The sequence below is a fragment of the Oryctolagus cuniculus genome, chromosome 9 (assembly GCF_051225735.1).
Source record: "Oryctolagus cuniculus isolate XC-2025 breed Fujian yellow rabbit chromosome 9, ASM5122573v1, whole genome shotgun sequence".
Classification (NCBI taxonomy): domain Eukaryota; kingdom Metazoa; phylum Chordata; class Mammalia; order Lagomorpha; family Leporidae; genus Oryctolagus; species Oryctolagus cuniculus.
Genome location: NC_142875.1, coordinates 44,681,004 through 44,690,871, shown reverse-complemented (window position 1 = coordinate 44,690,871; position 9,868 = coordinate 44,681,004). Strand labels below are relative to the sequence as shown.

Genomic DNA, 9,868 nt, shown 5'->3' with positions numbered 1-9,868 from the left:
GGGCGCCAGTTCAGGTCCCAGGTGCTCTGGTATGGACTAGGCGTGCAGTAAAAGATGGTCCCTGCACCCGAGTGGGAGACCCCGGGGGAGGCTCCTTGCTCCTGCCTTCAGATTGGCCACCTCCAGCTGTTGTGGCCATTTGGGGAGTGACCCAGTTTCTCTCTGCCTCTGCCTCTCTGTACCCCTTACTTTCAAATGAATAAATAAATCTTAAAAAAAAAAAACAAGTGGAGACTAAGTGAAATACAGCTGACAAAATGTTGCATATATTTAAATTACTGGAGTTTGCTCTAAACTATCCCTTTACTAAATGGTTGAAATTTTCCAGTGTTGTATAAAGTCTTACAGCACTAAGTCTATTTGTGGTAGAATTATCTGTTCATATTAGTTTCCTAAGTTTGGCAATAGACTAACCTTTTCAGCCTCTGTTGCAATTTAAACACAGTCATACAATTAAAGTTCTGACAAAGAAATATTCACAAAAGCACTCTTTGCCACGCTCACACCTTGAGGATTTTGAAGAGAAAAGATCTCGCTTCCATCTAGATCTTCTCTTTCCCTTTTCCCTGCTGTGGAACCTGGGTGGCTTGAGCCAACCTCAACAATGGATTCTGCACAGCAATACTCTAAGATGTGGTGTGAGTCCCCAAAGGAATTAGACTGGAGTTTTGAGTCATCAGTTAGAAGAGAACTACTTGCAAGTCTGAAAGAACCTTGAACTGGTGTGTGAATGAGAAATACTCTTTTGTGTTTGAGCTCTTATATGTTTGAGTCTGTATTCATAGCTCTATAGCCTACCCTAATGAATATGACACAAATATATTTTGTGTGTTCTGAAAAAGCAATCAAAACAAACTGTAGGAAACAAAATTAAGATAAATGCTGAATAATAGACAAATACTAAATATTAGTCAAAAACACTACTAACAAAGTAGCTATTAAGTTATTTTTAAAATTTATACTACCTCTGGAAATATAGCTAATTCTAGGTAATACTAAATATTTAAATGAGGAAATTTTCCCAATTGTACTGCTACACTGATTAATAAAATTACATAGTCAAAGTATTATAGCCTATACACATTAATAAATTTTTGTTACCCAATTCAAAATTTTAACATGCATAGCAAATAATTTGTCACATTATCAGAAAAAATAACATTAGGTGGAATGTGTTTTTTTTTTTTTAATGTGTTTTTTTTTTAATTCATTCACTAAAAATATTTTGATGAACAAAAACTATAAGCAAATGACTTTTTTTTTTTTTTTTTGACAGGCAGAATGGACAGTGAGAGAGAGAGAGACAGAGAGAAAGGTCTTCCTTTGCCGTTGGTTCACCCTCCAATGGCCGCCGCGGCCGGCGCACCGCGCTGATCCGAAGCCAGGAGCCAGGAGCCAGGTGCTTTTCCTGGTCTCCCATGGGGTGCAGGGCCCAAGCACCTGGGCCATCCTCCACTGCACTCCCTGGCCACAGCAGAGGGCTGGCCTGGAAGAGGGGCAACCGGGACAGAATCCGGCGCCCCAACTGGGACTAGAACCCGGTGTGCCGGCGCCGCTAGGCGGAGGATTAGCCTAGTGAGCCGCGGCGCCGGCTATAAGCAAATGACTTTCATCACGCTCTCCTAAGAACCCAGAAAAGGAAAACATGCAACTACAGTTTGAAGTGATCAGTGTCACGTAAGACTAAATACAGATTAGCAAGAACTTAGAACTTAGTGGTCAGTTAAAAATGGGACTTGTTGGGATAAGTTTAATCATATTTTGTCCAAGATGTGTACAAAAAATTATTGAACACTTCACTGAAATGTGTTTACACACACACACACACACATACAAAGATGAAAAGCATTTTAGTATCTGTGTTAGCTGCACCCTCAAGACAATAAATATCAAATATCAATCAAATGTAGAACTCTCATGCAGAATATCTCAGGTTTCGTTCTCATATGGTAGATGCTTTGGTAGAGTTTGGTGTGTAAGTTACTTTCTAAAGACCACTTTGTATGGAAAGCAAAGGAAAATGATTCAGATTTGTGTAGATATCAACCTGAAGCCTAGCCAACCACACTGCAACTCTAACATTATGGTGTACCTGGGAGAGTGTATGCTTGCTCAAACTGAGTGCATCTTTATACCTCTGAAATATTCTGGTAATTTAGGGAAGATCATAGCTTTAATAAATGTGGTTTTATTATAAATGTGATTTCAATGTAAAATTAAAATATATATTTTCATAATTCTATTTGAGATTTCACAGAGAACTGCACACTGCTACCATGAAAAGAATGTTGGAACATTTGAACTTTACTTCTTGGGAACTGAAGAAATAGATTTCAGTCACTTTGTCAGTATACGGTTATCCACAACAACCTTCTAAATGTTTATTTTCTTTTTAGGTAACAGATAATTCTCACTTATCTAAAACCCATCACCACTGAAGAATCCAAAGACCCAGAGTTCCACAATGACCATAAAAATAAATTAGTGTAATTCGTGGTCAAAACTTGGCTTGAAAGTTTGAAAAACAGCAAACACCGAAATAAAGACTTCTTTATTCATTTGAAGGGCAGAGTTACAGAGAGAGAGAAGCACAGAGAGAGATCCTCCATTCACTGGTTCACTCCAATTTGGGCTGCAACCACAAAGGCTGGGACACGCAAAAGCCAGAAGCTGGGAGATTTTTCTGGGTCTCCTAGTGGGTGCAGGAGTCCAGACATTTGGGCCATCCTCTGCTGTTTTCCCAGGTGCATTAGCAGGAAACTGAATGGGAAGTGGAACAGCCAGGACCGAACCAGTGCAATATAGGATGCTGGAGCAGTAGGTCATGGCTTTAAATAGCCGCACTACAGCACCGGCCCCACATATTTTTGTTTCTATAAGGTACCAATTAATGTAATAAAACAACATAAGATCAAACTTTTGTGTGCTCAATTCCTATTTATGTAATACCTTCATTATTAACTTTTCTTAGAGCATTGTAGTTTTAGAAATTATTCAATATATTTACAGCATTTCACAGTAATCATTTTCAGAAATGGCAGTATGCCTGTTATATTAACATTAGGAATACATGAGTATTAATAAATGTGCCATTTCAACTCTTATCCTCAAATAATAGAGTGTAAAATGCTAAGCAGGAAAAAACTTTGCAATTTTTAAAAAACATTTATTGAGTTACTTGTAACACAGAGCTATACATAGAAAGAAGCAAAGACAGAAAGGTTTTCCATCTTCTGTTTCACTCCCCAGATGGCCACAATGGCCAGTGTTAGGCCAGGTTGAAGCCAAGAGCCAGGAGCCTCATCCAGGTCTCCCAGGGTGCAGGGACCCAAGCACTTGAGCCATCTTCTGCTGCCTTCCTAGGCACATTAGCAGGGAGCTGAATGGGAAGTAGAGCAGCCAGGACTCAAACAAGTACCAGTGGTTTAACCCACAATGCTGGCCCCAACTGAAATTGTTAATATTACATCTATCTGCTTGTTAGCAGGTAACATATTTTTGAAAAGAGAAAGTGAAATAATGTGCACTTAATAAAGTATAATGCTTTCTAAATGTAGTGGCTGTGGAAAGGGAGGTGGCTGGAATAGAATTGGCTTCATATCCTGGAGTTTTCCTGGGAAAGGATACTTAGGACATGTATCCTTTTTAGCAGAAAAAAAGCCATGAACAGACGGAGCTAGCATGGGGGGATAAGAAACTGTCCAAGACAGTTGACTAAATGGACAAGAAGACATCTACAGAAAGAACATGGGAACACACCTACAAATGTCTAGACAGCATGAAAAGATTTGAAGCCAATAAGCCAGAATAAATGTGTATGTTAATTACTAAATTGAAGTTGCCTTTTGGACTGGACATACGTAGAGCACTCTTTTATTATCTGAAAAAGATCATCAGAATATAAGACATGTTGTAATTTTCCTCTAGAGACATGCAGAAGAATTAATCTTGTGGAATGAAATGGATGAAGAGTGATGAAAAGGTATCAAATTATTTCCTGTTCATGCTGCCTGTTCACCAAAGTTATTATATTCAGCATTATTTTTCTGCTTGTTTATATAAGCATGCCTAAATTATAGGTAGAAAGTAAAATTTAAAAATAAGGTCTACAATCAAACATATATTGTGTGACATTATCATATTTCATTCCTTTGTATATCCTGAACAACTCTTTTACACCTTGAGATGTTTAAAAGAAATCCCGGTGATGAAATCTCATCTGAAGCTTGCAGTTAAAACCGTCGTGAACTCCAAAATTTGTAGGAATGGTCCCCTGGAAAATTAAGCCATTTCAAGTGGAAAAATCAGTTCTGTGAGTTAGTTATCTGTATCTATTTTCTAATCATTTGTAAACACAGAGGACAGAATAGTGAGACTTGTCTTTGATAATGGATCTAATGAAGGGAGGCTTTAACAAATAATATGCCTTCATACATAATTATTACCAGAAAGAATGACTTAATATTAACTATCCTGTAGCTATAGTTTTATTTCTTCTTTATACACTGCTTTGCCTATCAGAATGCAGATTATTTATATAAACCTTGCCTGACTGAATTGGCTTACACTGTAATCAGTGAAATAACAGTTGTAGTTTGAACATGGAGTATTTTCACTGAGAATTACAACAGAGTATAATCATTCAACCTAAAAAGGGGATGGCTACATATTGCATTTTTCACCCACTTATATAAGCTACCACTCATCACAGTTAGTGAGTGACATTATTGTGGTGAATAGTCATTTCGTGTAAAAAAATAAATCAATCATTGAAGTAATCATATCCTCAGGGAATGATAGAATTATAGAGCTCCCAGGCTCATAGCCATTATCTAATCCAGTGGTTTTTCCAACTGAGTTTGTGAAAATTAAATCTTCCCAGAGATGCAATGAAAACTGCCGTGGGGAAAAGTGGGACCCGTCCCTGTGATTCCTAGGTACCTCATCTATGTGTAATTATACAATACTTAGCACTTTATTTCTGGTTTATTTCACCTAGCATAGTTTCTTTAAGATTCATGCATATTGTATCATGTAACATGATGTCTCATGTTTTTATACTTCATGTTTTATTGTACGTATATACTACTTTGTTTATCTGCTCATACATAATTACACAGTTAGGTTTCTTCTGATATTTAACTGTTGTGAATAGTATTTCTAGGAATATGGATATACATATATATCTTTCAAACCATGTTTTAAATTACTGAGTTTAAATTCTATTGAGTGGAATTAATACATAACATATTAATTTTATTTTTAATATTATGAGGTACCACCATATTATGTTCAACAGCCTCCCTACCACTGTGCAAATTTGTCCTCATGCAATTCACCCTTTGTTATTTTCTCTTTTTTCATCGTAGTCATCCTCTGACTATCAGGTGGTATCTCACTGCAGTTTGTTGAGTGATGTTGAACATTTTTCCACATGCCTATTGGGTATCTGTATTATTTATGTGTTTTAGGTATGTAGCGCTCTGTAGTTTTTATTGTACAAAACTTTCATTATATTGGATAAGATAATTTTTAAATATTTTATTCTTTTTTCATGCTATTGGAAATGAAGTTATTGTTTACTAATTTCCTTTTCAGATTTTTCAGTTTATATATGCATGAGTGCAAATGATTTTGTATATTAAAATTTTACCTTGTTACTTTGCTGAACTTATTTCTTAATTGTAACAGTTTTATTTTTCATCTGTAAGAACATATTACTTATGAACAAAGTTTATTTTACTTATGTTTTTCTGCTTTGTATGCCTTTTACTTCTTTTTCATGTCTTATTGATCTTACTAGAACTTCCAGAAGTGGCAAAAAATAAGCATCATTGCTTTGTGCCTGATCTCTCAGAAAAAGCTTTTAGTCTTTTTACCACTGAATATGATTTTGCCAGGGATTGTATATGGATTTTATGGTATCACAGTAATCTCCTTTATTCCAAGATTGTTTGGGATTTTATCATGAAAGGGTGCAGGATACCAAGAAATGCTTCTCCTACACCACTTGAAATGATCATGCGAGTTTTCTTTATTTTGTTGATGTGCTGTATTACATTGATTGATACTTTTATGTGCAGGGTATTTTTCCAGGTAACCTTGAAACAACAGAGTTCTGCATCCTTCCCTTTGTCATTTTAGTTCTCTAGAATAAATATAGAATGTCCTGGAAACACAATGTACCGAAACACAGAGGAATCACCTGGGCTTATTCAACTTGCCATAAAAGCAGAATTCATTGCTTAACCCCACAAATTGCATTAGCCAGGTTATAAAATCCAGAGCAGGCAGGCTCCTTTCCAGAGTTCCCCAGCCATGGTGCAAACCGGCCCAAGCACTTAAGACTCCACCCACCCTTGGAGTTTTCTTGGGCCTTGATAAACCAGCTGGCATTGATCCTAGACTTCTGTTTGCCCTTGCTGTCTGTCTATATACTATAAACACCCACTTCCTGTAACTAGGACTACAATGTTACAACTCACCAGACTGGGAGAAGTCCATAAGCATAACACAGTAGAAGTTGATAAGCATAACATAGTGAGATTATTTTATTGTTTGTCAAAACATACTTGCATTCTAGCAATGTCTTGCATTTAGTAATGATGCATAAACTTTTTTATACACTCCTGAATTTTTTGTATTTTATTATAATTTTTTCATGAATATGTACATTTTTCCCTTTCTATCTTGTAGTACCATTGTCTGGCTGTGATATTAATTTGATGCAGGTCTCACAGAAAAGGTTAAAGTATCCTTTTCTTTTGCTAAGTGTTGCGAAAGTGCTGCTAGTCCTCCTATACATGTTTGACAAAATTCACTAATGAAACCACCAGGTCCAGAGCTTAAAACTTCAAAGCTATCAGTGCAGGCATTTCTTGTTCAGCAATTTCAATTTCTCTTCGTCGAAACTCCGCCTGTTTGATGTTCTTGACACAGAAGTCACTGCTTCCCTTAGAGTTCTTTTGCTCCTTGTCCCTGGGGAATGTCTCATCGTCAGAGCTATCTGTGTATGAAGCCGCTGAGCTGTATCTGTCAGATAACTGAGAAATGAAACGAGACACAGAGACACCCAATTTTGGTGGGACGTTTGTTGAACTCTTGCTTCTGATCAGCAAATTGGATCTTTCTCATAATTTCACAAAGTGAGACAGACCAGAGTTCCCCTTCTTGCTTGACGAATCTCTAAATGCCTGGTGTGTACACACACACACACACACACACAGAAATATTACTAATCTATAAAAACAAGAATGAAATTCTACCATTTGTGATAAAGTTGGTGCAACTGGAGGACATCAGGTGGAGTGAAATAATTCAGACTCATAGAGACAGATACTGCATGTTCTTCCTTATCTGTTGGAGCTAAATTTAAATTTTAAATTAAATTAATCAAATACATAAAATCAAATTAGTTAAAGTTAAAATATATTTTGTATTAATATCACATTAACATGAGAATTGATGAGAATTGTGTTGCAGTAATTATCATGCATTTGCTGTGACCTTGAGAATCTAATGCATTAATAAATTCCTTATAAAAGTATTAAAAATAGATAAAAGGCACAGGAGAACAGCATAGCTTTTAGTCATAATGTTCTCCTATAATGTTCTCATAATAAAGATGCTCCACTCAAGAGAAAGCAAAATTATTGATAATTGTTTAGCACTTAGGTAACTCAGAAACGAGCATTGAAACAGATTTGTAAAACATTGCTCTTTACATGCAGTGAGTTTCTTACTTGATTGCTGAGAAATGCAGACACATAAGAAATACAATATTATACCAAAAATAAAAAGGAATAGTATAAGGAATCAAAAATAAAATCAAAATAAAAATATGAATAAAAGTGCTACATAAAGGCATTGAATAAATTAAAGCACAGTACATGTAAAGTAAATTCCACTGACCTAAACTTGTATTTTCAGACCTATTGTGAAAATTTATGAATTATTGCTCTGTATCTCTAGATCTAACATTAAAATTCATTATAGGTTGTAACAAGTTAGTGCACTTCTCTTTATATAACGAATGACTTTCAGTAAGTTTCTTCCAGATATAAGATTCTATGATATCATTTTAATTATTTGTTTAATTAATAAACTTTGAAAAAATTAAAATGTATTAAGTTATAAGTCATTACAATAGTAATATAATAAAGTTATTTTATTGATTTATTTATTTACTTATTCATTATTTAATAGAAAGAGTGACCCAGAGAGAGGGAGAGACAGAGAGACAAATCTTCCATCTATTTGTTTATTCCTCAAATGACTGCAACAGCCAGTTCTGGACGAGGCCAAATCCAGGGACCAGTAACTCCATCCTGGTCACCAGATCTTGGGCCATCTTCTATGACCTTCCCAGGATCAATAACAGGAAGCTAGATTGGGAACAGAGCAGCCAGAACATGAACTGGCATTCTGAAAAGGGATGCCAGAGTCACAGGTGTTGGCTTATTTCACTGTGATACAATATGTGGCCTCTGGAATTGATTTTTATAAATAATTGCTACTGATTTTTCCTATCACCTTCCATAATTTACAAATGGGAGTTGTCTATTTGGATGGTCAAAGCTATTCATTGACTCATATCTGAAGCACATTTTCATAACATACACAAAATATATGACAGAAAAATTTTGTGCCCTGCCCACAGTAAATTCTGCAAGGAAATATATTTTCATTTTTTTTTTATTTTAAGGATAATGACATTTTTATTCACACATAGCATTGCCTGATCAAACAATGAGAAACATACATTTCAACCAATACCAACTAACCTCAAAAAGCCAGAGTACAGTACTTAATATCAAATATATCGAATAAAAATAATTCTCAGCTACACAATTTTCTCTAGCACCAGGTTTTAAACTGCTAGTTTAATTCTTCTATATCCTCCATAATCTGAGGTGTGAAATATATATTATGAATTGGTGACACTTTTTGCCACTCTAGTATAAATTGAAGACATAAATTGAAGTACATGTGTGGTAGACAAACATGATCTTCAGTAAGTAATCTCAAAATGGTTAAGATGGAATAAATTATCTTCCTTTAGAAAGCTCTTATATTATTGTTGAAGATAAGTTTCCTTGAAAAAAACTCAATAATTTAAACTTTAACAACTTGATTGTATAGTATATGAATATTTAGATATTTAGCTAGATAGGTAGACAGATATTGACACGCTGCTGAGTTACTTATTAACACCTTCTTCTGGCCATCTACCAGGTTATCTCTTGCATCTTGGGAAGAACAGAAACCATAAATGAGAAAAAGTCAGACGCTGTACAATACAAGATTGAGATACAAGGTAAGTTTTCAGTGTTAAATATAATTTACATTTGAAATTCAAATAGCAGGTTAAGGTAGACACACTGGAAGGAACATTTGGTGCAGTGGTTAAAGTTGCCTCTTTGGATACTCCCAACCCATATTGCAATCCTGGGTTTGAGTCTCAGTTGTCCTGTCCATTAGGGTTTCTTTCTAATGCACACCCTGAGTGCAAGCAGGTAATGGCTTAAGTAGTTAGTTCCTGACCATCTGCCTTGGAGGCGGGGACTGAACTGCTTACTCTTTGAAGAGTGAATAGGTGTGACTGTGTGGGTGCAAACTGTTAAAATCTTTATTTAGTATAGAGTTGATCTTCTGTATATAAAGATAATTAAAAATGAATCTTAATGAAGGATGGGATGGAAGAGGGAGTAGGAGATGGGGTGGTTTGCAGTTGGGAGGGTGACTATGGGGGGAAGAATCACTATAATCCAAAAGTCATACTTTCAAAATTTATATTTATAAAGTAAAAATTTTCTAGTAAAAAAGAGTTAATAGATAATATTCTCTCTCACTCTCTTTCTCTCTCCCT

General features: G+C 35.6%; 1 long non-coding RNA gene across 1 annotated transcript; it reads left to right on the top strand.

Annotated features, from left to right (window-relative positions):
* Positions 1-501: 501 nt before the first annotated feature.
* Positions 502-9,316, top strand: LOC149124556 (uncharacterized). The gene is made up of 3 exons (XR_016213736.1): positions 502-722; positions 3,928-3,982; positions 9,235-9,316. It is a non-coding gene; the product is annotated as an uncharacterized LOC149124556 (long non-coding RNA).
* Positions 9,317-9,868: the final 552 nt, after the last annotated feature.